Source organism: Anabrus simplex, chromosome 2 (genome assembly GCF_040414725.1).
Source record: "Anabrus simplex isolate iqAnaSimp1 chromosome 2, ASM4041472v1, whole genome shotgun sequence".
Taxonomy (NCBI): Eukaryota; Metazoa; Arthropoda; class Insecta; order Orthoptera; family Tettigoniidae; genus Anabrus; species Anabrus simplex.
The window spans coordinates 1,163,629,580-1,163,657,465 of NC_090266.1; positions in this window are offsets into that span (position 1 = coordinate 1,163,629,580).

Below are 27,886 nucleotides of genomic sequence, written 5' to 3' on the forward strand. Positions count from 1 at the left end.
TATCCAATCCCTGAAGAACCTCCAACAACCGGGCTAAAAGCTGTTAATTCATATACTAATATTTTTTTATAAAATATAATATGTTATATAAAGCAAATCAAATAATAATTTGTGGGTCGTTATTCCCTACCACGACCACATTATGATGTACAAAATGCGCGACTGTTGCCGGGTTTAGAAGTTACAACATTTGCGAAAAAATTACCTTTCAGGGCTTCACACCTTGAAACGCAAATATAATCGTCAAGCTTGACTTAAATATCTTGATGTTTACTCAATGTACGTGTGAGTACATTTTTCAGCCTCAATTTCGCTATTATTCCTCTTATTTCGTGGCCTGGATTTGATTATCTTGTCTTGTTCCAGCATCATTTTGAAGAGGATAGATTACAAACTTCAAGTCTGGAGGCAACACGCTAGCTGCACAGCTTTTAACTGCCTGGCTGGTTGTGAACTTAATTCAATTAGGTTTTCCGATGTACTCTGGTATTAGTGGGTATGTACAAGCGGTAATCGTACTATATGGCGCAATTCCCACGTCCGTGTGAAGTTCGCTCTCTAATACTCATTCAAACATCAAAATAGAATATATTCTAGTTGCTGCCATTTTCAGTGGCTACGGGCACTGTAAAATGCAGACACGTTCCCTTGCTTAGGGAATAGAATGGACAGGTGAATAGTCGCTATTTTCTTAGTAAAGTGGCTCCAGTTCGATATATTTAAGCTCTAGTGACGAGAAATCCACGTAGAACCGCGGATCATATTGTTAACAATCACAAGAGTTTAGATGATTATTATGATGATGATGCTTATTGTTTAAAGGGGCCTAACTTCTAGGTCATCGGCCCTCAAGATTATAAGTAACGTAAGAGAACAAAGCAAAGCATAGCGAAGTCATTTCTGTACAGGCTATGAAGTCCCTTGGAGGAGGGATGGGAATGGCTTCCACTATCCGTAACCTCGGCACTTGGTGGGGTAGAGTGGTTAGTGAATCTCAGGGTCATGCCCACCTCCGGGAGTGGAAATACCGTTTCTTAAATTTTTTGACCTCCTTAAGGGGAATAGAACCCACGTCCTTCCGGGTAAATGTATACATAATTACAGGATCTATCTTTTTCAGGGCACAATTAATGCACACTATACAGGTTTAATATACTCAAACCATTTTTTATAGACTGCCAATGACTGTCGAAATGGATATTTTCGGCAAGACTGTGCCCCCGCGCAAACAAATAATGACACATTAAAATTAATTGAGGATGTTTTTGAGGACGGTGTTACTAGTACGAACTTACGGCCGTCATGGTCCCTAGATTCAACTGTTTATGACGTTTATTTATGGGGGAGCTTAAAAATAAAGTGTATGCAAGAAATCCTCACACGTTGGACGGACTAAAGGAACATATCCTGCGAAAAATAGCCTCAGTTGCGTAAGATGGAATTATGCGTGTGAATCGGTGTTTCCTAAGGCGATACCAGAAATGTGTGGATGAAGGAAGGAGAACATTTTCAACATCTCCTGTCATAAGGCACGAACTTATTTTCTTAATTATTATAATATTAATTTTTATCTCATGTTATGCACGGATAAAGTGAGGGACGTGCTGTCCTTGTAGCTATGTCGCGGAGCGGGAAGTGATGAGTCAACGGGAGGCAGGTAAGCTGGGCGCACCTGCTGGCCATCCGACGAGAGAAACTCGCTGTACTATGTAAGAGAAAATCTCGAACCATAAAAGCAAGCAAACACCACGTAGTTCGGAATGGACCGGTAGATGGATGCACATTCACACAAGTGCGGTGGCTCTTACTGATTCTTAAACATATACTGTTTATGGTTTTGATGTATATTTGACTGAAAGTAACCAATTAATATAATTTTAATTACGTTTCTTTCACATTTCGAATTATTTCACCAAAATCTGGATTTATTTAAAATCAAGCTACTTTTAGCCGTGCCAACAGATGTTCGTCAGTCAAAAGGGATTTGTATTCATTTGTCGTAGTTTATTTGTGAAAACAGGTTCTTACACGAAAAAGTAAAAGAAAATGTAGCCTATAGTTTGGATGAAAATAATATTGTCTCATTGTATTTAGCAAATAAAAATGTTTTGCCGTGGCACAGATGTTTAAGAAATCTATAATTCTGCACTGATACCAATTCGAACTGCAAATTCAGTCTTACCTTATCACGTTGGACGTGCGTATTATTTACAAGTTTCAAATAATTTTCCAGGTTTTTGAAATTTAAAAAATCGTTTTTCTAAGAAGGCGCTACTCAATATTTTAATAACGAATTATATATATTCAGAAAACCTGCAGTTCCTAAAATTTGCGTTTAGATGTTGAATTCGTTGGATCTGAATGTTTCCAAGAACTCCGCCACCTCCTGCCACTCAGGTTAATAATAGAAAGGAGTGATGGACGAGTGAACACTGACCTACCATACATTTTGCAGTAAGCGCTACGGTAAAGAACCATTTGTGGATCATGAACCTATATATATATATATATATTTTAGACCAAACACTTAAAATTTGTGCTCACTATTGGGTAGGCTCATGATTTGAGTGTCAGGCTCCTGTAATGATATTTAGAAACTGATATGTTTATCCACTAAACATTGGTTGAAATTTTGTGTCCGTAATAATAAGTTCCTTAAGTTATTATATGCTTGCTGGTTTCTGAAGCTCATGTTACTTCCTATCTATGTCATGCTGCCATGCTTTGAGTTTGTACTTAATTGCGTCTTCTGAATTCATGTAATCCCCACTGAGCGCTAAGAGTTGAGAATTTATTGCTGTCCGTGCATCGGCTCAGCCTGGCAGTCGACCTATTAAATAACAAGAATCGGTCACCTGACCATTATTGGTGAGCGGTCGAGAACGTAGCGATCTTCGGTTATTTGGCTTCGTGTTTGGGGTAGCAAGACTGACGATTTCGCGTGAGCTGCCGAATATCTTTCACTTTTTCTTGGGAAAATGTAGTTTGTGGGGGTGTTTGTATACCCCGGGTGATAATTAACATCACCCCTTAAATATGTTTTAAGTGACTTCTGTTGAGGAACTATTTTTCCTTGTTTTTAATCAATTTCTTTCTTCGTAACTATCGTCGGCCCATTTGGTTAGAGTACTGTTCTGTTTGGATTAAAAACCATGAAGTAAGGTTCATATATTTATTCACCTTGGAACTGTTGTCCTTCTGAAGTATTCAACGTGAAGTAAAAATAATCGTCAAAATCCTTCGTGATCTTTTTTTTCTTCTAGTTGCTTTACGTCGCACCGACACAGATGGGTCTTATGGCGACGATTGGACAGGGAAGGGCTAGGACTGGGAAGGAAGCGACCGTGGCCTTAATTAAGGTACAGACCCAGCATTTGCCTGGTGTGAAAATGGGAAACCACGGAAAACCATTTTCAGGGCTGCCGACAGTGGGGTTCGAACCTACTATCTCCCGAATACTGGATACTGGCCGCTCTTAAGCGACTGCAGCTACTTCGTGATCTTGACACGCTTTGAAATAACGTAGTAACTGGACTCGAAACCGTGTGAAATTGTTTAAATTTGTTGACCTTATTTCGTAATTATCGGATATCTTTAGTTTCTTACCAAGGGCAAACGCCTGACTTCTCTCGTCTCTCCAGCCGCTGTTGTGCGTTTGCTCGTCCTGGAAACTGTTAAATGTTGTTGATCACTGATCTGTATTTTATAGGTTAGATACGTCCTCCTGATTCCGTCCCATGCTCTTGAGATTCTTCCTTGAACCATTTATCCGGGTCGTTAGGTCTGCTGTACAACACATTAAAAATCTGCTTCGTTAGTCGGGTTCCATCGATCCTAGGTAACTGGGTATTTATTGATCAAACTACACAGTTCTAAGAAAACTTTACAATCGACTTGAGCTAAAATTTAAAGTAACTGGGCATGTCTTAATAGGCCCTACTTGCTACGGAAATACATTGAATTCCAGATAAATTGATTCTATCACGTAAAGACTGAGTTATAAATAAACTTCGGGTATCTTACTCTATGTGTACAATCAATCAATCAATCAATCAATCAATCAATCAATCAATCAATCAATCAATCAATCAATCAATCAATCAATCAATCAATCAATCAATCAATCAATCAATCAATCAATCAATCAATCAATCAATCAATCAATCAATCAATCAATCAATCAATCAATCAATCAATCAATCAATCAATCAATCAATCAATCAATCAATCAATCAATCAATCAATCAATCAATCAATCAATCAATCAATCAATCAATCAATCAATCAATCAATCAATCAATCAATCAATCAATCAATCAATCAATCAATCAATCAATCAATCAATCAATCAATCAATCAATCAATCAATCAATCAATCAATCAATCAATCAATCAATCAATCAATCAATCAATCAATCAATCAATCAATGTACCCGAAATACTTATTGCTTTAGGCCCTTGTATGATGAGTACGATGACCTTATTGACCCTAGAATTCCATTCCACTACAAGTTCTAGAACCGGGCGAGTTGGCCGTGCAGTTAGGGATGCGCAACTGTGAGCTTGAATCCGGGAGATAGTGGGGTCGAACCCCACTGTCTGCAACCCTGAAGATGGTTTTCTGTGGTTTCCCATTTTCACACCAGGAAAATGCTGGGGCTATACCTTAAGTAAGGCTACGGCCAATTCCTTCCCATGCCTAGGCCTTTCCTATCCCATCGTCGCCATAAGACCTATCTGTGTTGGTGCGACGTAAAGCAAATTGTAAAAAAAAGTAGGCAAGTTCTAAATTCCTTTAATTATTCCTATCCGACCACTATTAACCAAACATTATTATTTTCCGCCCCGAAAACATTAGATTGACGAATTCATTCGCTTCGCCCCTCGGTGGTCCCCCGCTACTTCTTCGTAGTTCCGGTCTACTTCTTCTTTTCATTCCCCCTCCTCTTCCTGCTTGAGGAGATGACGATCCCACGGCTCGGTACTTCCAAGGCGTAGTTTACGACCAGGAGGGCCAAGTTGTGTCTGGGCTTACTCTATTTCCCTCGTCCTGTTATCCTTCCTGTCCGGCTATCCGTGGTCGGTTCAGTTTCTTTCATTTTATTGTCAGTCTTTCAAGGCTCTTCTCTCCCTTTACCCAAACGGCTACAATACTCAACGTCAGTCCCTCCAATGTCAATCCCGTTGAATAATCAATCAGTGCAGTATTGTATACTAAGGAAATTATTTTCAGTAGGAAAGTAACCTTCCGGTCATAGTAGCTCCGACGGTAGAAGAGCTGGTCTACCGAGCACAAGTCGTCGGGTTCAATCCCGACTCAGTCCGCTGGTATTTGAAAGCGGTGAAATACGCCGGCCTTATGTCGACGAAAATCGTAAAAGTAGTAAGTTGGATGCAAAGCTATTCTTCTTCTTCTTCTGCTCCTCATTATTATTAATGTTATAATAATTTAGAAGGGATCAGGTCACTTCTCATTACCGTCTATTGGGATTATCGGTCATAAAATTCCTATGAAATAGAATAGACATGGGACGTTGTGGTAATTCAGTTAATTAAGCTGATATTTTGCTAAAGAAAATTAAACTGATTATGAGTGAATAAATACGCCAGTGATCGACTGTAGCATAAATATGGAAGTCCATTTGCATGATAATTTGAATAATAATGTACGTTACACTTTTAGTTCATATTCAGTATAAGTAATCTATGCCTTCTTTTCAGAACTGATTACTTTCTTACATCCTATAATCAAATGAAATTACGTGCCCTTGCATTTCGTATAACGTTGCTTCCTTGGCACAGAGCGTGGTGGCTACAGCGTACCGTACCACGTGAATGAAGCAACAATAGTAATATCCGGAATCTGTTCCAGTATCAAAACGTATTTGTTCATGAATCCGTTCACTTGACATCAGCGTTTCACAACGTTCCATTTCTTAAATGTTGTAAAATTACTGGATCTTTAGCCATTTTTACAACGATTCGTACTGATTAACGAAAATCACGACTCCTTCATCCAAGAACAAGAGCGATAATTAAAATGATATGCTTTACGTGTCCATAAGATAATGCAATTCAATTACATGCTCATTACATCCCTAACCATCAACTACTTCTGTTTAATGGGTGCCGCATGAATAAAAATCCTTACACCTGCAGAAAAACACATGTGCATATTCCCTAGGTGTAACTCTTCCCTCTAGGTACAGTGCAAACACACATGGTAACATACGTTTTCTAGTTTTATATGCATTAATCATCCCCACACATCCAGGCGTTCTTTAAATAACAATCTAGATAGAAATATAATTTGTGAATTTGTCCTATGGATCTAGTTTCGAAGTTCATCCCAAATAATTCCAGCAAAGCGGCCATGTACGGATTTTAAACATAACATATAAAGTATATTGCCTGAATAAAAGTCTGAAATAATTATTTTCCCATAATAAGTGTGTCCGCAGCTGAAGAACGCAATCGTTTGTTCTGAGCATATACCGTACACCACTATTATACGTGAGGTAAATCTGTCATTTAGCCTGGATTTTCCGAAAACGTCTTGATTTGGAGCTCAAGGCCTGGTGTCCCGAAGGAAACCTTACGGGACTCCATGATGTCACAGATTCTGAGAAATTCATTTAATTATTTAAAAATACATTTTACGTTATACGAGATTGTCGTCTCTTGTTTTCAAGAGTTCTGTTTTAGTTCATAATTATCTAGTTTCCTGGGGTAAAATTATACATATTGTAAAATAACTCAATTTTGGCTGAGTTAGGGAATTGTAGTTAGATTAATGACGACGTAAGCTCTGTAAAGGCGATTCGTTCATATTGTTCGATGAGTTAGTTATTGTGAATTACTGAAAATTTACAAACATGAAATAGAAACTCTGTAAAACTTAATAATAATAATGCTATTTGCTTTACGTCCCACTAACTACAATTTTAAGGTCTTCGGAGACGCCGAGGTGCCGGAATTTAGTCCCGCAGGAGTTCTTTTACGTGCCAGTAAATCTACCGACACGGGGCTGTCGTATTTGAGCACCTTCAAATACCACCGGACTGAGCCAGGATCGAACCTGCCAAGTTGGGGTTAGAAGGCCAGCGCCTTAACCGTCTGAGCCACTCAGCCCGGCACTCTGTAAAACAAAATAAGAGATGGTTGTTTGTTCATAAAATTCTGCAGGATCAAGTTAAATGTCGTACAACCCTTGCTATTGTCACAAAATCATATTCTGTTTACATGGATCAAGCTCCAGAAATAATAAATACTTTGATTCAAGAATGATGCATTGAACAAAAGGGAACAGTGATACAGTACGTCTGAAAGAAGTATTGGTGATGCCTAAACACTGAGAGTTTGGATTTATCTACATGGGAGTATTTATTACTGAGAAAAATATGTCTTTAAAATTTCTGTCAAGTCATAATCAAGTGTTTTTTAAATAGAATAACTGTATAATCAAGTCTACAGTGAGTGAAAATTTACATGCTAAATGTTATTTCTTTGCCCAAACCCATCCCTGTCAATAAACAATGTTTACTGTGTGTATGTTATTGTATGGTGAGAAATAAATGTGTTATTTTCATTGAGCTGCACCTTGTCTTTGAAATATGAAAGTGAGAGGTATGAAAGATGCTACTCATTCTTCATACAGCCACTCCCTGTATTGAATAGTGTGAATGTGCCACTCGTAGAGTCGGTCTGCGTGTGCCTTTCAGTGGGCTTGGCATACTGATATGTAAAGGCACTATCTGGCATAGCGAGGAAAACAATGCTAAACGACCTCACTATTTATTTCTATTGTGTGTCTCTTTAGTAGTGCTTAGGCTACTTGTGACACGTGCTAGTGCAGCTATAGCGGATCCGACCAGCCTTCAGGCTAAAAACTCAACATACAATACAACTCGTTTTAAGCTTTCCCGAAAATCACTCTCAAGAATTTTCTCTAACTCATTATAAAGTAGACTACGAGACATTAAATTAACCTGGTTCCCCTCGAAAAATATATGGTTGAGTTATTATACATTGACTAATCAGCCACCAGGTAATATAGAATACAAATAGTCAAACATATGATCCCTATGGATACTCTAAATCACGGTGGTTAAGGAGTGCCATTTAAGAACGCGACATCAAAAGAATGCCACAAAGCATAGCCTGCATGTAGTATTGCATAACCATGTCCGTTAATACGATCAAATTCAGTAACAATATACACGTTCAATGTACTAGGTACAGAATTTCGCCAGTTCAGATAAATGAGATTGGAAAAAATTATCGTTTAAATTAATAGTTTATCAAAAAGTCTATAAATTATTCTCCGGCTGATATGTATGAAGTACTTGAATTACCTGCAAACTGTGACTGAGTATATCCTTAGAGATCACTGGAACTGCCATGATTGCTCTGTTATCAACATGCACTATGAACCGTTATTGCTTCTCACAACGGAGTGTAAATATACGATGAAACTATCTAAGGATGCTCATATTATAAAATGTTACTGTATGTGAAGATGACCGTAGTCAGCGGAAAATCCCTGAGATTACAGATAGACTGATAAATTTCCTTGAAGTTACTCTCCATTGCCTTTGTTATTCTTATTTATTATTAAACTGAAGATTAATAGCACTGAAAGTGTATTACGTACCTCACAAACATAGTATAATTACTAATTGGCATTCCTTAAACACCGTTTCAGTATAAGCAAGTTTTATTAGAATCGAAAGTAACTTACCAACATCATGTTACCTCTTTTCGTTTTAAATCACGCAAGACGAACTCACATAGAAGAAAAAGAGAAAGACCATATTAACAAACAGCAATAATAAATAAAGTTCAGTCTTTTGATTGTGTCTCATTTTGAGGTTAGTGATGTGATCATAAGCCACTTGTTCTGTGTTGAGGAACGAAAATGGTGCTGAGGTCTAGCTGTCAGTTTTCACTCTTATGACCCAGATTCAAATCCTGGTAATGCCAGGGTGATATTTTAACATGAGAAATGTCGCGGTATCTTTATCCGCTGGGTGTAGCAAGGAGAATCCAGGGATCCAACAAATATCTCGGACAAGCTAGCGCGCAGGAGCAGTGGTCTAGGTGGCCGGCTTCCAAACCAAGGGAATCAAATTCGAATTCCGGTCACTTCAGGTAGGATTTACAAAAGGTTACAAAAAGGGCACACAGCCTTAAATACTCGGCCATATTCTAAATTGAACATGGCTCATTTATCCCACATACTGTATCTGGAAAAGTGACGACGAAATATGGAATATGAAAGGTGGTAGATAGTATGTTTACTAACTGGGGCAGAAATAAGCTATCTTCTTGTCGAAGGAACCTGGATTTAAACTATAAGTAACGGATTGTTTAATGAAAGACAGATGATTGGAATCCAACCCACTTGTTTCCAGAGTTTATGGCTGGTGGAACAATATAGTATAGTATAGTAGTAATAGTATAGTATAGTATAGTATAGTATAGTATAGTATAGTATAGTATAGTATAGTATAGTATAGTATAGTATAGTATAGTAGTAATATTATAGTATACCCAGCAAACACTTCTAAACCTCATTTGTCTTAAATAAATGCACATTTAAACGGTTGAAGCGTCATTGCTTTCTGAATAAATAAGCAGTTCTTTCAAGGCAATAAAAAATCCATTGCCTGTTTTCAGTCATTCGATCGGGTCAGGAATGGAACGGATGAAGCCCCTATCTAGCGATGAGGATAGGAATTGTGCCAGTTACCGAAGCCTGTCGCACTCCTCTGATCAATGACTGATAGATAAAGTTAAATGATATTGAAGTGTTTCTGGGATGAAAGATGGCAGATAAAACCGGAGTACACAGAGAAATACCTGTCCCGTCTCCGCTTTGTCCAGCAATAATGTCACATGGAGGGGGCGGAATTTGATCCGCGGAACCCCGCGGCGAGAGGCTAGCGCGCTCCCGCCTGAGCCACGGAGGCTCCTCAAGGCAATATTGTGTGCTATAATAGCAAAAGTTTGGTGGACGTGGTTCTATACTCACCTGGTGTGGTCAAGGCTGGAAGATCGTTTCCCAACACTGTCGATGGGCATATGAGGGTGCTGAATTGCTCGAGACACGTATTGGGATGAAGAAGAAGAAGAAGAAGAAGAAGAAGAAGAAGAAGAAGAAGAAGAAGAATACCTGCTTATACCGACCCGGTGCCCCTTGTATCCATTCCAGGAGTCTCGAGGGAATTTTAATCCTAAACTGGGGAATAACGAATTTACTCAGTCTTGTGAAGTAAATAGAGGACTTGTCATATTGTCGAGCCTAGGATTTATGATACTCTTGCTACATAACGTAAGAACGGGCTAGATGACATTTCCTAATAACCAAATTAGTTTGCAGTCTAACCTGTTACTGCCTGGAAATATGGAGTCTAGTTATCACGAGGCACTTTATATAGGCTGCCTGGTTAGTCTCTTATGGACCATTTTCTTTGTACGTACCATTAGATCGACAAATTCATGTATTTCAAAACTGAACCTCAGCACATCATAAATCCGTGAATTTGAGTTAAATTGATATTATTATTATTATTATTATTATTATTATTATTATTATTATTATTATTATGAAGAAATATATCAGCAGTCATAATTTATTCCACTTCGTTGTATGTGCATACATTTTTGACGGATCCCCAAGCGAAGTGCACGAGGCCAGTTGGAAAGGCGCGGTTTCCTGTCCCATCACGAAAACGAGAAATTTACAAACGAGACATCCATTTCTGGAAAGGTATACGGCCCTAGGCTTTACTCAGACTACATCGTAAATGAAAAATTGATTAACTCCTGAATTCAGTGGCGGTTAGGCTTACAACGGCTATAACCACATTATCCCTTCTAAAATTTACATTACGAACTTTGAAAACTTCTTTCTTAACCATGGAATGGAAACATGGTGTATACACTGCCTCAGCAACATTTAATTTTCGCTATCAGTTTAGGTTGACACTATCTGTGAACGCCATATGAAGTGCCTTTTTTTCGGAGGGAGTCAGCATTCTAATATAACGATTTATAGGCGTGCAGATCTTTGCTTTCGTGTTCTGTGGGAGCTTTGGGGCATGCAGTCCCCCAAGTTTCAGTTTATAGTTCAACTTTCTTCCAAGTACTTTATTGTTTTTAGAACTGTTATTGATTGTTTCTTCGGCAAGAAAAGTAATGGATTTATTTTCTATGGATCCTTCAATAGTCGTAAGTTAATAATATGGCTGGACAAGACTTTTATTGCTGGGAAATATGATGACTGTATTCGAGAGAAAGTCATGAAATCAGACCCAGGGAAGTGTGTAGATGGAACATCACACACTTTCGATGATGAAGAGGACACCTTGATAGAAAACTGCGAAGAAGAGTACTGCATATATTTCAAAGGGCCATGCCAAATGAATGGAAGGAACGGTCATCCATGATCATCCAAACATCACATGAAAGGTGTGACATTGTGTTCATTGGATACGGTCCTACCGGCCATGCTAAGCTCGTGAAATTAACATCCGATACTTTGGAATTATTTACCGATGCTGTTATATTGAACAATATAACTCATTTCACTCAAAAGGAAATCATTGCACATCGAATTAAACACGAAGCTGGCCAAAAATATAATAGAGGTACCTATCCAGATTCTGTTTCTTATCGTTGAAAGTATGACTTTTGAATATAATATTTCGCGTTTGTTCGTTAAGTAGTACTTCCAAGTGTTATAGTGTGTTTCAATCGTAATACAGCAGGATGATATATGCAAATTTTCATTTAAAATATGGGATCCTCAGTGCTCCATGTTTCAGTTTATGACCTACGCTTCCAGTCCAGCGTTAATATGTCATTCGGTCCGAAATTCCGTACAGCCATCTCTACTTGTTATTGTGGGATGAGCGGTGGATGACATCTTCTAGCCAAGGGCCCTGTGATGAAATATTTTCTGCTGGTTGGCAGGCCTCGGTTGGGACCTTCATTGTGATGAGCAGAGAGAGTATGTTCATATTGTCATACCGGTAGCGGATGGAAAGTTGCGGAAAAAAGTACGTTCGCATTGTAATAATTCATACGGCATGATTATTCAGCCTGGGTAGGCTACAATCCGCTCTACAGCAGCGATAAAATGGTGTCCTTGCACTGGAACGACAAGGAGTTAACGTGGCAACTTATCCGACCACGCTGTTAAGTAGCTATGCATACCTTCCAGGCGTTCTCTTTGACGATACGAACGTCTATTATCCCCACGAGATATTTTCCGCTATCATGGTACGCTAACATAGTTGTACTCAATGGTAGAGACTCGTTTAGTTTCAGGAGTGTTTCATAAAAGGTCCACTGATGCTGAGTGTAATTGCTGCAATTAAGTTGTAGGTGATTTAAGTCGGCTGCCTTACCACGATCGTGTTTGCACTTTTACGGTCAGAAAGTTTCAATTGTGAGTGTGAGATAAGTGGAAGACAATATTAAGCATGTAAAGGAGAGATCGTATAAGCCTCTGGTATGACCCCGCTTACGTTATGGTTGACATGTGTGTGGGACTCACACCAGGATTACGATAACTGGAAAAGATAGACAGGAAAGCAGCACGATTTGTTGTGGGTGGTTTTCGAAAAAGAATAGGGTTACTAAAATGTTGGAAAGTTTAGGCAGAAAAGAATGGGTAATAAGGTTACGAGATACTCGACTAAACGGGATGTCCCGTGCTCTCAGTGTGGAAATGGCGTGGACAGTCATTATTAGACGAATAAGCTTGAGTGGCGCTTTTAAATGTAGGAAAGGTCTTCATATTATGAACATTTTGTTGAATTTAAGGGGACAAATAGGGGCAAATACTAATTCATAGGAAGAGGTGTTAGGGAATGGAAAAAAATATCGAGGGAAATGTTCCATTAATTTCCAAGTTCGTTGAAATTATGAACAGACTAGGTAAACAACTGATAGGGACATTCAGCCCAAAATTCAGATCAATGATGATTGATCGACTGAATGAGTGATCGATGGATTTCTCGATAGATCTTCTCTTCATGGGGACTTGTCATGGGCGTGTTTTCTTCTAGTTGGTATAATTGGTTACAACCTATGTCTGACTCTGACGATAGATATAACAAGCCATCAGGCAGGAGACATATTGCTATACCACGGTTTCTGGGGGACAGTGGGCTGAATGGTGGCGTAATGCTTTCCTTTTACTAGTTGTGATGTACGGGAAGCTTTAATTTTCCACTCCTCCAGGAGCTTTCATGGACATGGCTGTGGATTTTTGAAAAACTGTAATTAACTTTTCCATCGCATGCCCGAGTGCACTCGGATTACAAATGTCATACGTTCTTCCAGTCCCTAGTTAAGTCTGACACTGCAGTTCGACATGGTACCACCTGAAATTGCCCTGTGAATAATAATAATAGTAATAATAATACTAATAATAATAATAATAATAATAATAATAATAATAATAATAATAATAATAATAATAGGTTCGAGCCCCACTGTCAGCAGCTCTGAAGATGGTTTTCCGTGGTTTCCCATTTTCATACCAGGCACGGCCGCTTCCTTACCATTCCTAGGCCTTTCCTATCCCATCGTCGCCATAAGACTTACCTGTGTCGGTGCGACGTAAAGCACATAGCAATATATATATATACTGGCGTATGGCCTCCGGAGTGCCAGGTGCAGGTCTTTGGTGTTGAGATGCACGTCTGTGAGTATGGGGCCCTACCTACCGTGGAATCTTATGTTGAAGATGGTACAAACATCTAGTCCTCGAGCCAGAAGATTTAACTAATGAAGTTTAAAATCCGTGACCTGGCCGGGATTCGAACGTTGGACCCTTTGTCCAAAGGCCAGGATACCAACCATTTATCCACGGAACCGGCCAGTGCCTTTTGAAGGTGACAGTCTATAGGATTAATAACTTTACAATAACCTTACCATAATTGTATACTTTGTGATCATCGCTGACAGCCGTCTTTTGTCTTCCTACACATCTCTACCCAGGCGTAATGAAATTATGATGGATTTTAGACATTCTCGGTAATTATGATTTAATGATGAAAATGAAAACGAGTTTTCAATGAACGACTCTGTGGAAACTGATCACACAGTCGTTGAGTTCCAGCGGAAGAGGAAACAGAAAACGATTGTTAATGTTTTCCTTCCATGGTTGTTCAGTAACTTTGTAAATATTTGTAATATTTTAAACTACTTAGCCAATTTCATCCATTTCTACAACATCCACAATAACCCGGCATTTGTATGCATAAGGGCGAATAAACGTTGGTACTGAAAACTAACCCTTTCGTGGCCAGTGGGTGATATAATTCCCACTAAATTATTTTCCGCTATTGGGCCACTGGGTGACCTGATTCCCACATTTGATTTGTGCTGCTACCTGGTGTGGACATCAGAAAATCTAGGAAAAAATTCTGCTCGGGTATATTTGCAGTTTCTAGGTTGGTGGACATGTTTGTCTACATGTGTGTAGTGTAATGACTGTCAGGAGCGTGCATTTTTGGGAAGTGAAGTGATTTTCTGCACCAGAAAGATGGATATTAGTAATTCTAAGCAATTTACCTTATCATAAATTATTCTGTAGTGCTTCAGACATAGATTAAGCGTATTTTTGTCTCAGTAAGGGGAGGGTGAAACACAGGAACATAAGTTCTTCATATTGCCGTAATTACTCATCTCCAGAATTATTTTGTTATTATTTTTTATTTCATTTTACTATGTTACTGAGTTCCATAAATTCCATTTAAAGTAAAATGTAATGTATTAGTAGCTTGTTTCATGACAAATAAATGTTGTAACGTTCCAGACGTCACAGTGTAATTATGTTAATTTTATTATATGTAATTAATTCAGGAATTTAACGTCATGATATTTATCTTGGTATGTAATTGTATTATAATTCATGGTTGATCATTTGCTCACTATCATTTCATTACTTTGTAACTACGACTTGTAAACGAGGGCTGAATATCCTAATATTCACTTAGATTCTTGCGACATTCGTTTAAATTTAACTTGCAGTAATTTCCTCTATCTTGCCACATCACCGAGGAAGAAGGAAGGACAAATTTAGACATCAAATTCTGGGAAAAGCGAGCACGTGTTCAAGCGTTATAACGACAGCTACCGTATTTCGACCAGAATAATTCAAACTGATCACCGCCTATATTTTCAAAGGAGCGTCATGTTGCCATGGATACTGAGTGAAAGGGCTAATAGAAGAACAGTTGATATCATGGTTAAGACCCATCAACTGTAATATCTGGAGTGGGGAGAGACGTGTCAACTGATTGGACCACGTATAGCGACCTGTAATTAGAGCCAGAGTAGGTTATAAAAGGGCGTGTTGGAGCTCTTGGCTTCATTCTTCTTGATTCTGCATTCATTATTATTATTCTTCTGGATTCTTGATTCTTCGATCTTGTATATCGCTGTAGGTCTGTGAACTTGTCTTATGGTTGTTGTACCATAGTGGACTAGTGTGATAGTTTATCACTTCTACATTAATTACTTCGTTACCACGACGTGGTACTTAGGAATTTCTGAATGAGGGGTGTATAGCCACTCTCATCAGGAAGTACGTACAGCTCGGCTACTAGACCGGTTTGTACCAGTCTAAGACAATAGGTAGTATTAAACTAGATAGAAATGAAACTTCAGGGCACATTTTCAGTAAAGTTGGAAGGATTATTAATTGTGTATCCTCTCCACATAACCCAAGGAGGTTTTTCTAACTATGACTTAGGGCTCATCTCCAATATATGGGATAGAGCATAATAGGGAGTGTTAGTGTCGAAGCCATCTTCCAATTAGTGGTCGGTGCACTTAGCAAGGCAGGAATGGTACTTAGCTGCAGATGAAGAGATCTCAAAGACGACCGGTGATGTTCCAGCTACAAGGATGGAAGCTTTCCAAGGACCAGCAGAACAAGACTACATGGTGAGCAAGCGAGTTAAAAATATTGCAAGTTTTCGCGAAGTAGAGTCATTCAACTTTTTGTTAAATTCATTTCCTATTTTAAATTCAGTTCTAGTTAAACCGTCGTCATTTATATTCAATATAATAAATAGTATTTTTCTAGTTCACTTTAATCAATCTGCCTTAATTAGCCTTTTGATTTCTAATTCTCCGGCTTAATGATTAGTGCACTATCACCCCACCCCTGTGATAAGAGTCCGTCCAAGCTTGATTATAAATTTTTATCTTTAAGTCATCAACTTAAAGATTGGCGCCCTTAGCTTGCATGGTTGCATTTCTCGTTCAATGATTGTTCTCCGAGAGGGGAATCCAAATAAATGCCGCTCCAACGTAGGGCGAGAAAATCATTAAGTACGGAGCAGTTAATGAAAGTAACGATATCAGAATTCGTATTATGGGCAAAATTTGGATATCCACGTTGCATTAGGAGTGTTTGATTGTGGGGAGGGTCATGGCTGATCAGACGAAAGAGGAGAGGATGTTGCGCAGTGGACGGGCGATAAAAGGCAATAACGTATTGAGTTCAGAGGAAGAGTTGTGTAGTCTAGTAGAGGAAATTGAAGATAGAAGTGTAAGTAGTATGGAGAGTGAAGGCAAGCAGAAAGAAGTCAGTATGGAGTCAGATGATAGTAGGATGGGGGCGAAGCGGAAGTAAACACTAACAATGAAAGTAATAATAATGATCAGTTAATGGGAATGATGCAGTTAATGTTGAGTAAGATAGAGGACAGTAAATCTGAAATAAAAAATGAATTGGAACAAATTAAAACAGATGTAGAACAAACTAAATCAGAAATTAAAAATGAAGTAGAACAAACTAAACGAGAATTAAGTAAGGCATTGAATGAACACAAGGTAGAAGCTAATAAAAGGATGGACGAACATAGCAAACAGTTACAAGAATTATTTAAACAAAATGAAAGATTTAACAAGCAGATAGAGGAACAGAAAGAGATAACTAATCAAAACAAACAAGAGGTAGAAAAGAAATTTGTAGAGCAGAGGAGTGAGTTGTTGGAATTAATGGGGAAGGAAAACAACTCTACTAGGGAGGAAGTAATGAGGCAGGTCACTAGTATTGATAAGAGAGTTGAGACTCAAAGAGGGGAAATACGGGTATTCAAAGACCACGTCCAACAAGAGATAGACACAGTAAAGCTTAGAATAGAAGATGAGACGCGGGCAAGTGAAGAAAGGTTTGCGATAGCTGAAGAGAATAAGATTGAAATTAGGACATTGAAAGAGAAGCAGGTTAATTTGGAGAGCGAAATTGATAGGAGAGACAAAGATGTAGAATGCCGGATGGAGAAAGCAGAAAATCAGTTAAAACAGGTGGCAAAGGATAAACAGGTTTTCACGGGAAAGCAATGTCTAGGAAATAGCTACATTAGGGAAATTGAACTACCTAAATTTAATGGGAAACAAACGAACCCTCTAGATTTCCTTAAGATGATAGAAAAACGATTTGAAAAGCGTCTAGAGGAAGGGTCTATGGACTGGGAAGACGTTATGGAAAATATTGACCATGCTTTTGTAGGAGAAACTCGGTCTTGGTTCATGGTATATAGGCAAACGATGACGAACCTGAAAGAATTCAGAAATAAGTTTAGAGATAAATTCTGGAATGAAGCGATACAAGCTCGGGAGAGAGAAAGGGTGGTATTTGGAAGGTACAAACAGCATGAGGGAGTCACTATGACCGAGTACTTCCTGGCCCATGTCATGATTTGTCAGAACTTAGATGGTATAACCGAGGGGTCTGATGTAGTAAGACTACTTTTGAGACATTTTCCGGACAGGGTGAGAGAAGCGGCCTGCATGCAAAGAGTTGGTACTATTCAGGAGATGGAGAACCTACTAGGCAGTTTTGATGCTTTAGGTAACCTTAGGAGTAGAACGGAGAATATACAGAGCTTTAGTCATCACAACGGAATGAGACATAACGGAAGAACACAGAATCACGAAGCTCGCAATCAGTTCAGACCTCAGCATAACAGTAGGAGCGGAGCACCTGAATATAGGACAGGAAATTCCCAACGGGGGCCAGAGCAAGGTACTAATGAGTCCAACGTCAATACACAAAGGGAACCTTTAAACTAACTAGAGGCTGTAATCTTAGGTCAGAATTCCAGCCTAGTACGAAGGTAGCGAAGTGTCTTGTCATGAAAGTGTTACCATATGACCTAGATGTTAGAGACGATTTGTTGTATGAACCCGAGCAGAATAATGGAGATTCAAGTAATAAAGTAGTCAATCCCGTTGTTAAATTGAAAGTTTGGGGGGCGTGGGTTAAAGTTTTGATTGATTCTGGTAGCCAAATATCATGTATTAGTTCTCAGTGGTATGAGTCATTAGTGAAACAGGGTATTCAGTTGGAGGAAATGCCTGTTAAGTCTACTTTCATCATTACGGCTGTTGGAAAGACGTCTAAGCAAATTTGTAAACAAGTAGCTGTTCCGATCTGTATTAATAATTTTATTAGCGTTCAGATATGTTTGGTAATTCCGCACTTGATATTTGATCTTATCTTGGGATCTGACTGGTTAACGTTAAAATTGGCTCAGTTAAATTACTATGATGCAGTGCTAAATTTGAGGTGGAATAATGAGGATATCAAGGTCAAGTTTGAGGAGGAAATTCAAAGGAAAACGGAAGTTAGTACAGTGTGGAGAATGAGAGAGGTTTCTAAAGTTAATGAAGAGGCTAGTGAGGGCCTGACGTTGTGCCACTTGTGGATTAATGAGGATAAAATATGTGGCTTGAAAGAAGCCGTAGGTAGAAATCAGTTAAGTGAAGTCCAGAAGGACAAGTTATTTGAAGTGTTATATGAACACATGGAGATTTTCTCTGAGAAACCTGGTGTTACCCATCTGTACGAGCATTCTTTTTCTGTGCTGGATAAGAGTCCATTCAGCGGACCGCGGTATCCGATACCACACAAATATGCCATAGCCGTAGAGGATCAAATTCAAGCTATGTTAGCAGACGATGTGATTGAATTATCAAACAGTCAATACGTTAATCCCTTAATTGTCGTGCCTAAGTCTGATGGATCAATACGTTTGTGTATTGATGGCAGGGAAATGAACAGACGTATTGGTGCTGATCAGTTGAGATCACAAACCATTGAAGAGTTGATACAGAGTTTTCAGGGTAAGAGTTGGTTTTCTACGTTAGATCTTAGGAGTAGTTTTTGGCAGATACCTTTGAGATCAGAAGACAGGCCTCTTACTGCTTTCAGCTATAAGCATAGTTTGTACCAATTTAGGCGTGTTCCTTTTGGGACCCGTACGAGTTCGGCAGCTCTAATTCGCGCACTAAGTATTTCCTTGGGAGATGATACTGGAGATTATGCTACGATTTATATCGAGGACTTGGTTATAGCATCTAGTATCTTTGAAGAGCACTTGGACCACTTGGAGAGGGTTTCTTCTAAATTAGAGTATGCGGGTTTTACTCTGAAACTTGACAAGTGTGTTTTCAGTAGAAGAGAGGTGACTTTTTGGGGCACCGTGTATCGGCAATGGGAGTGACGCCTGAGAGCACAAGAATTGAAAAAATATTGAATACTACGACACCTAGAAATATTAAGGAGCTCAGATCGTATATTGGTGTATGTAATTTTTTCAGACGATTTGTAGTGAGATTTGGTAACTTACTAGAGCCATTTAGAGAACTATTGAAAGCTGGCAGTAAGTGGGAATGGACACAAGGTCATGATAGAGCTTTCCTAAAATTAAAAGAAGGATTCAGGCAGGCGGTTGTTTTGAGATACCCCATGCCCGATAGGAAGTATGTGTTGCTGACGGACGCATCTCACTGTGGTATCGCTGGTGCACAATGTCAAGTAGATGATGATGGTAATTTAGGGATTGTGTCTTTAGCTTCCAGAGGTTTAAGTGCTGCTGAAAAGCGTTATACTATAACGGAACTTGAATTCCTAGCTATCGTATACTCCCTGAGTAAATTTAGGATGTATGTTTTAGGTACCGAATTTGAAATTAGGACGGATCATCATGCTCTTTCTTTTGTATCCAAATGTAAATTATCATCTAACAGAGTTAGTAGATGGATACTCGCCCTACAAGAGTATGATTTTAAGGTAACTCACATTAAGGGAAAGAATAATGTCCTTGCTGATTTATTGTCACGTGATCCGAAGTTGTGCGAAGAAGGTAGCCTTCTAGAGCCACGTGAGGGCATTATTATATGTACATGTCTGTCTAAGGAAAATGAAACTGCTCTAAATAGACTACGTAACCTATTGGTTGAACAGTCGGTAGACGAAGAATGTCTGGAACCTTTGTCTGTACTTCAGGGAGGAGAGCAGCTCACTGTGTCGCATGGTAGGCACACGTACAAACTGGTTAACGGATTTCTAGCCAGGAAATGTGGCGAGGATCTCTGGGGGATTTGTGTACCCAAAGCGCTACGTGTGGAATTGATTTGGTTTATCCACAAGGAATTAGGACATTATGGAGCTAATAAAGTTCTGTATGAGATCCGGCAGAATTTTATATGGGACAAGATGGGAAGAGATATAAGAAAAATTCTTTCCACTTGCGATCTGTGTCAGCGTAGCAAAGTTCCTAACCGCTATTTAGCAGGACCTCGTCGGGCAGTAATCTCAGAAAGACCCGGTGACTTGGTGTGTACTGATCTGTTTGGACCTGTGGTAAAGGGACAGTTCGGCTTCCAATATATTTTAGTCATTATTGATGCCTTCTCGAAGTTGGTCAGATTATACGGTATGAGAAAAGCCACTGGAAAAATCTTGTAGTCGTATAATCCAAGAGAAGTATATCCCTGAATTAGGTACTCCTCTTAGAATATTATCAGACAGTGGACCGCAGTTTATTTCGAGAAAATGGAAGTCCATAATTAGAGAGCTAGGTATTACACAGGTTCATTCATCCATTAGATACCCTCAGGGCAATATGTGTGAGCGCGTTATGAAAGAGGTATCTCGCATGTTTAGATGCTTAGTGTTCGATAAGCATACAGCCTGGGTGGCTCATTTTTCCCGCATAGAGACATGGATCAATGCAGTTCAACATGAAAGCACTAGATTAACGCCGTCACAAGTTCATTTTGGTCGTAAGCCCCAGAATGAACTAGTGAGAGTGTTAGGTTTGCCTGAGGAACCACCTCGTAATGCTGAATTTTACGTCCGACTGGCACGGGAGAACCTGGTTAAATCTGGAGATAAACGTAAAAGGCAGCAGAAACGTAAGGTACTTGATAACTTTGAGGTAGGTGATATGGTTTTGGTGAGAGTTCCCATGTTGTCAAACAGTGAGGATAAGGTAACAAAGAAATTTTTTCTTTTATATCAAGGTCCTTATAAAGTACATAGAAAACTAGGACCCTGTGCTTACAAGTTAGCGGATGGCGAGTGCGTAATGAATGGTTCATATAACATTAGTAGTTTACGGAGATACCTGTCGTGTGAGGTGGCTGAACCGGATTGTGAGATATAGGTCAGTAACTTGGGGAAGTTGCTACCTGTTATGTCAGACTACGAGCGGAATGAGTTTAGCTCTCAATTGTGGTGGTATTTCCTAGTTGTGTTTGTAAACAAGGGAGGTGTTTGTGTGTCGCGGTAGATTTACGCTCGTTCATGCCGATAGATCATCTGTTTTCTGTATGTGAGGCCATGAAATGTTATATCTTATCTGTTTTCTGAGATGTTACCGAAGGCTAATTAAAGCTGACGATGGCAAATAATTAATTTTCCCGTATGTGCATTTCTAACTTGCAATAATTTTACCGTGAGCTTAAATCGCGTGTGTATTCGTGTGAAGTGTATTGCATCCTGCTTCAAGATAAGGTTGAAACATTCGAGAGAGTGATTAAGGTGTAAATTGATTGTATCATTTGTTTTCCATGGTTTTAATGTAAAAGATTGGAAGAGAACGTGTTACTCCTATCTAGCAAAGAATGTCGGAAAGATGGAGAGTAAAAGGACTAATAGACACTCGGGAGAGTTTGTAATCTGAATTGTATATATATTATGTTATATTCTCAAAGATAATTTTGTTTAAAAAAAATGGAAAGTTGCTCATGTTGGGGATAATTTAGTATCTAAACCTCAAGATGAACTGAAATAACAGACATTCGCAATGGTAAGCAGTCTAGGAGAGATATCGAAACAGTGAGATATAATTAATTGTATGAAAATAATGTCGCTCGTAATGGGCAGGTAATAGAGGTATTTCAAGTCAATGTGGGAGTAAGAGTGTGAGTTCTCAACTCTTGTGATATTTGTTAAGAACTCATGGGGGCGTATGTAACGTTCCAGACGTCACAGTGTAATTATGTTAATTTTATTATATGTAATTAATTCAGGAATTTAACGTCATGATATTTATCTTGGTATGTAATTGTATTATAATTCATGGTTGATCATTTGCTCACTATCATTTCATTACTTTGTAACTACGACTTGTAAACGAGGGCTGAATATCCTAATATTCACTTAGATTCTTGCGACATTCGTTTAAATTTAACTTGCAGTAGATTTCCTCTATCTTGCCACATCACCGAGGAAGAAGGAAGGACAAATTTAGACATCAAATTCTGGGAAAAGCGAGCACGTGTTCAAGCGTTATAACGACAGCTACCGTATTTCGACCAGAATAATTCAAACTGATCACCGCCTATATTTTCAAAGGAGCGTCATGTTGCCATGGATACTGAGTGAAAGGGCTAATAGAAGAACAGTTGATATCATGGTTAAGACCCATCAACTCTAATATCTGGAGTGGGGAGAGACGTGTCAACTGATTGGACCACGTATAGCGACCTGTAATTAGAGCCAGAGTAGGTTATAAAAGGGCGTGTTGGAGCTCTTGGCTTCATTCTTCTTGATTCTGCATTCATTATTATTATTCTTCTGGATTCTTGATTCTTCGATCTTGTATATCGCTGTAGGTCTGTGAACTTGTCTTATGGTTGTTGTACCATAGTGGACTAGTGTGATAGTTTATCACTTCTACATTAATTACTTCGTTACCGCGACGTGGTACTTAGGAATTTCTGAATGAGGGGTGTATAGCCACTCTCATCAGGAAGTACGTACAGCTCGGCTACTAGACCGGTTTGTACCAGTCTAAGACAATAGGTAGTATTAAACTAGATAGAAATGAAACTTCAGGGCACATTTTCAGTAAAGTTGGAAGGATTATTAATTGTGTATCCTCTCCACATAACCCAAGGAGGTTTTTCTAACTATGACTTAGAGCTCATCTCCAATATATGGGATAGAGCATAATAGGGAGTGTTAGTGTCGAAGCCATCTTCCAATTAGTGGTCGGTGTACTTAGCAAGGCAGGAATGGTACTTAGCTGCAGATGAAGAGATCTCAAAGACGACCGGTGATGTTCCAGCTACAAGGATGGAAGCTTTCCAAGGACCAGCAGAACAAGACTACATGGTGAGCAAGCGAGTTAAAAATATTGCAAGTTTTCGCGAAGTAGAGTCATTCAACTTTTTGTTAAATTCATTTCCTATTTTAAATTCAGTTCTCGTTAAACCGTCGTCATTTATATTCAATATAATAAATAGTATTTTTCTAGTTCACTTTAATCAATCTGCCTTAATTAGCCTTTTGATTTCTAATTCTCCGGCTTAATGATTAGTGCACTATCACCCCACCCCTGTGATAAGAGTCCGTCCAAGCTTGATTATAAATTTTTATCTTTAAGTCATCAACTTAAAGATTGGCGCCCTTAGCTTGCATGGTTGCATTTCTCGTTCAATGATTGTTCTCCGAGAGGGGAATCCACAATGTGTTCAGATTACTTTTCCAATGTATAAGTGTGGATCTATTATTCGTCTGGCTTTCACTTTGTACACCTCTTATTCTACCTGAAATTATGGTTGCAGCTGTATTCTGTGTAAATTAGTTATACTTCTGTGTGGTATATAGATAATGAATGCACATATTCACATTCTATGTCCTGAGTTTTGCGTGCTAGCATTTGGTTATTGGGAAGTATAGTTCCCACATTTGTGTCACTTAGGCATACTGACAGCCATTGGGATATGTAGCTGCCACATTTTTTTCACAGTTCCAGTGTTTGAAAAACATTTTTAAAATAGCCTCTCATTCTTTGACATTCCATCACTACAAATATATGTTTAGTTCCCAAAAATTAATTTCTTAAATAATTTGGCTACAAAAGGGTTAATTGGGGTTAAATTTGAAGACCAAACCATTGAAATTTGGCTCCTGAATCATCTCACAGTATATGAGTCAATATACAAAACTGGATGTTTGATTCCAATATTCACACAAGGTCAAAAGTATACAGGTCCCTATTTACCTTATTTAGTAACAACTGGATCAATATACTTTCCTGAAGTCGTCGTAACTGTCTTCTAAATGCATTTGTGAACTGTAAATACACTGAATGAACTAGATGATGATGACGTTCATTAGGATTTCTTGTTCAACAGAAGAAAAAGGAAATTGAGATAGTCGAAGAAATGAGTCGCACACTCTGACACTTCACCTAGGGCATAGGCAGAGAAGAGAAAGATAGAATGAGGCTGGGGGTGCAGTAGGGTAGGCACTGGCAGGGCGCGTTGTTGGAGAAAATTTGCAATGCAAATAGCCAGTAGTAACTTCATCATTATCCCATAGAGAGGTACGAAGCCCACAGCATCAGCTTGTGTGTACCCGGCAGAATAGCACAGAAACTCGCATCTTGTGGGTTTTGTGATATATGTTTCATCAGAATATTAAATATAATCGAAAACAATGTAACAACATTTAGAAAGAAACAAACAATGAAAGAAGGAAATAAATAAATCGGAAACTTTAAAATATATCTAGACGTGATTAAAATTTATTACATGACGCGTTTCCTTTATTCGGACATGTTTAGCTTAGAAAGTTACAGCACGTTTGCTATGAGACTTGGCTTGTGGGAAATGGGACACGCTGATGCTTGATCTTCATGCTACATCGCCATTGAATTTATTTATTGTGGTTTTCATTTTCAAGTCCAGGTTGAACCATATCTCTTGAAATTCTAGGGTTGCTTATAACCAAATCTTCTTATTTTCAGACTGAAGCAGAATACATTTATGTGACAAAAATTGCTGTTTATACGACTATTTTGGATTAAGACTGGATTCACAGATCATGAGAAGGAGTAAATGATGTTCTCTCCTTGTAGAAAATCTATTAGTTATACAACTTTCTGCAAGCTAGACATTGGCTATGATCTTCTCTGTCTGCACTCTATGAATGGTAGTTCAGTTCTTTTTCTAACTCAAATCAGACGCATAAATTTCGCCATAACGTGTAGCTAGGACGGTAAAACATTCATTGCCTTCAGTGCCCAAGTTAGTCCGTTCGAACCCAGTTCCTTCAGATGGCGGTTGATGGTTTCCAGATATGCTAGACACGTGTCGGTATGTTTACCGGTTCGTAAAAGAACCCGTGGGGAGAAATGGTTGACAACTGAGCATTTTTGAAAACCGTAAAAGTAAATAATGGAAGGTAAAACCAATATTTTTTTTTGCTATTTCTTTACGTCGCACTGACACAGATAGGTCTTATGGCGACGATGGGATAGGAAATGCCTAGGAGTTGGAAGGAAGCGGCCGTGGCCTTAATTATGGTACAGCCCCGGCATTTGCCTGGTGTGAAAATGGGAAACCACGGAAAACCATTTTCAAGGCTGCCAACAGTGGGACTCGAACCCACGATCTCCCGATTACTGGATACTGGCCGCACTTAAGCGACTGCAGCTATCGAGCTCGGTGTAAAACCAATAAGCTGTATTATTATTATTGTGAAAGATAGCTCTTTTAGAACGAATGTCTGTTTAATTGTAAGCTTCAATGACCATTGAAAGCGGAATTAATAATCTCCGGGTGAAAAACCATGATCCACTGTAGCTCCTCCTTCTTCCAGACAGCTATGGTAGACATCTCCCGTGCATTGGTCGAAGTTTCCTTCGGATCGTCCGAAAAGAAGAGGATGATTTCCAATAGGTCACGTATCTGCAACCTGGAAAATATTAATAAATTAATAATTGATGTGAAGTGGGCGAGTTTACCGTGCGGTTAGGGCCGCGCATCTGTGAGCTTGCATCCGCGAGATAGTGGGTTCGAATCTCACTGTCGGCAGTCCTGAAGAGAGTTTTCCGTGATTTCCCATTTTCACACCCGGCAAATACTGGGGCTGTTCCTTATTTAAGGCCACGGCCGCTTCCTTCCTACTCCTAGCCCTTTCCTATCCCATCATCGCCGTAAGACCTATCTGTGTCAGTGCGACGTAAAACAAATTGTAAAAAAGGTAATGTTATTTACTTTACGTCCCACTAACTACTTTTACGGTTTTTGGAGACGTCGGGGTGCCGGAATTTAATCCAGCTGGAGCTCTTTCACGTGCCAGTAAAGCTACCGACACGAGGCTGACGTATATGAGCACCTTCAAATACCAGCGCACTGAGCCAGGATAGAACCTGCCAGTTAGAATCAGAACGCCGGCACCTCAACCATCCGAGCCCCTCAGTCCGGCTGGAAAATATTCACCACACCTTAGTTTTTACTTCGCTGATCAGGAGAGCTTTAGTATTTAGTCGTGGTTAATTGATTTGTCTTGAATAAAGTAAATTTACTCTGACTATTTTTTAAGACAAGTGCGAGCAACCATCCATCTCCTCAGAGAGCATTTTGGAACGTTCCTGCGATCGTCTCCATCTGAGCCAATTTATTCACACAAATAGCCCCAATATAGCAAAAGTTATTTTTCAAATGGCCTAACATCGAGAGATAGGTTTATTAAATAAATAAATAAATTGTCTGTCCGTCAATTAGGGTGACCGTTCGTATCCGGAATACAATCAGGTTTCAGTAGCACATACAAGTGTTAGCGATGGCTTGGACTAGAAGAGGGCAGTCATGACCTTAATTAAGCTATATGTCGAACTGACATCTGAAAATATGAAATCATAGGAGAATTTTCAGGATTACCAGAAATAGATTTGAAACCCGAATTGTATCAACACTGGCTGTACACTGTTCACCAAGGTTCTAGTCCCAGCCGATGGACTTAGGATTTAGAAATGAACATTCACGTCCATGTGGTTCGGATTCCACGTCAGAATGGAGGGGTCGTGGCTTTTATTACTTTCCAAAAATACCATGAACTGTTAATATCATACGTTTTCTGAGAACTTGTTTGCTTTAGGATACGTACTAAACCGTTTCCTCAAGAGGTCAGAGGGATAACTTCTGTGAACATTTCCAAAGGGCCTTTTAGAAAATAACTTCTTCTTCCTCTTCTTCACATTCGTCGCCTCCCACTGTGATTATTCCTCGAATCAGGAAAGGTATCATTCACTCCCTGCTTTACCAATATATTAATATATTACGGAGCAGTTTTAGTAATGCTATTTGCTTAACGTCCCGCTAATTACTTTACAGTTTTCGGAGTGGGGTAGTTTTCTTTTCCTAGAATTGTTAATAATAAGAAAGACGATTAGAAGTGTAGCATAATCATCATCCCTAATTGAACAATAATCATAATATAAATAATAATAAAATAATTTAGTGCCACACTTTATCATCCTCGCCACCTAGCTTAATATCAGTGATAGTTGACTTAATACTATTATTTTTATCCTGTGTATATTACTCTAAATGACTAAATATGTGTAAATGCTGGTTAAATGCATGATCGCGACAAATGTCCCTAACATTGCCAGATTAAAATGTAATTTATCAATCTATATACGAAGATTGGAACTTTAATAGTGGCAACACTGCTGTAGAGACGCCATGCAAAGGAGCTTAATAATGTCACTGATAGCTCACGTTAGTTACATGCCTACCATACCTCAGAGCACATGGAATCCCCTTC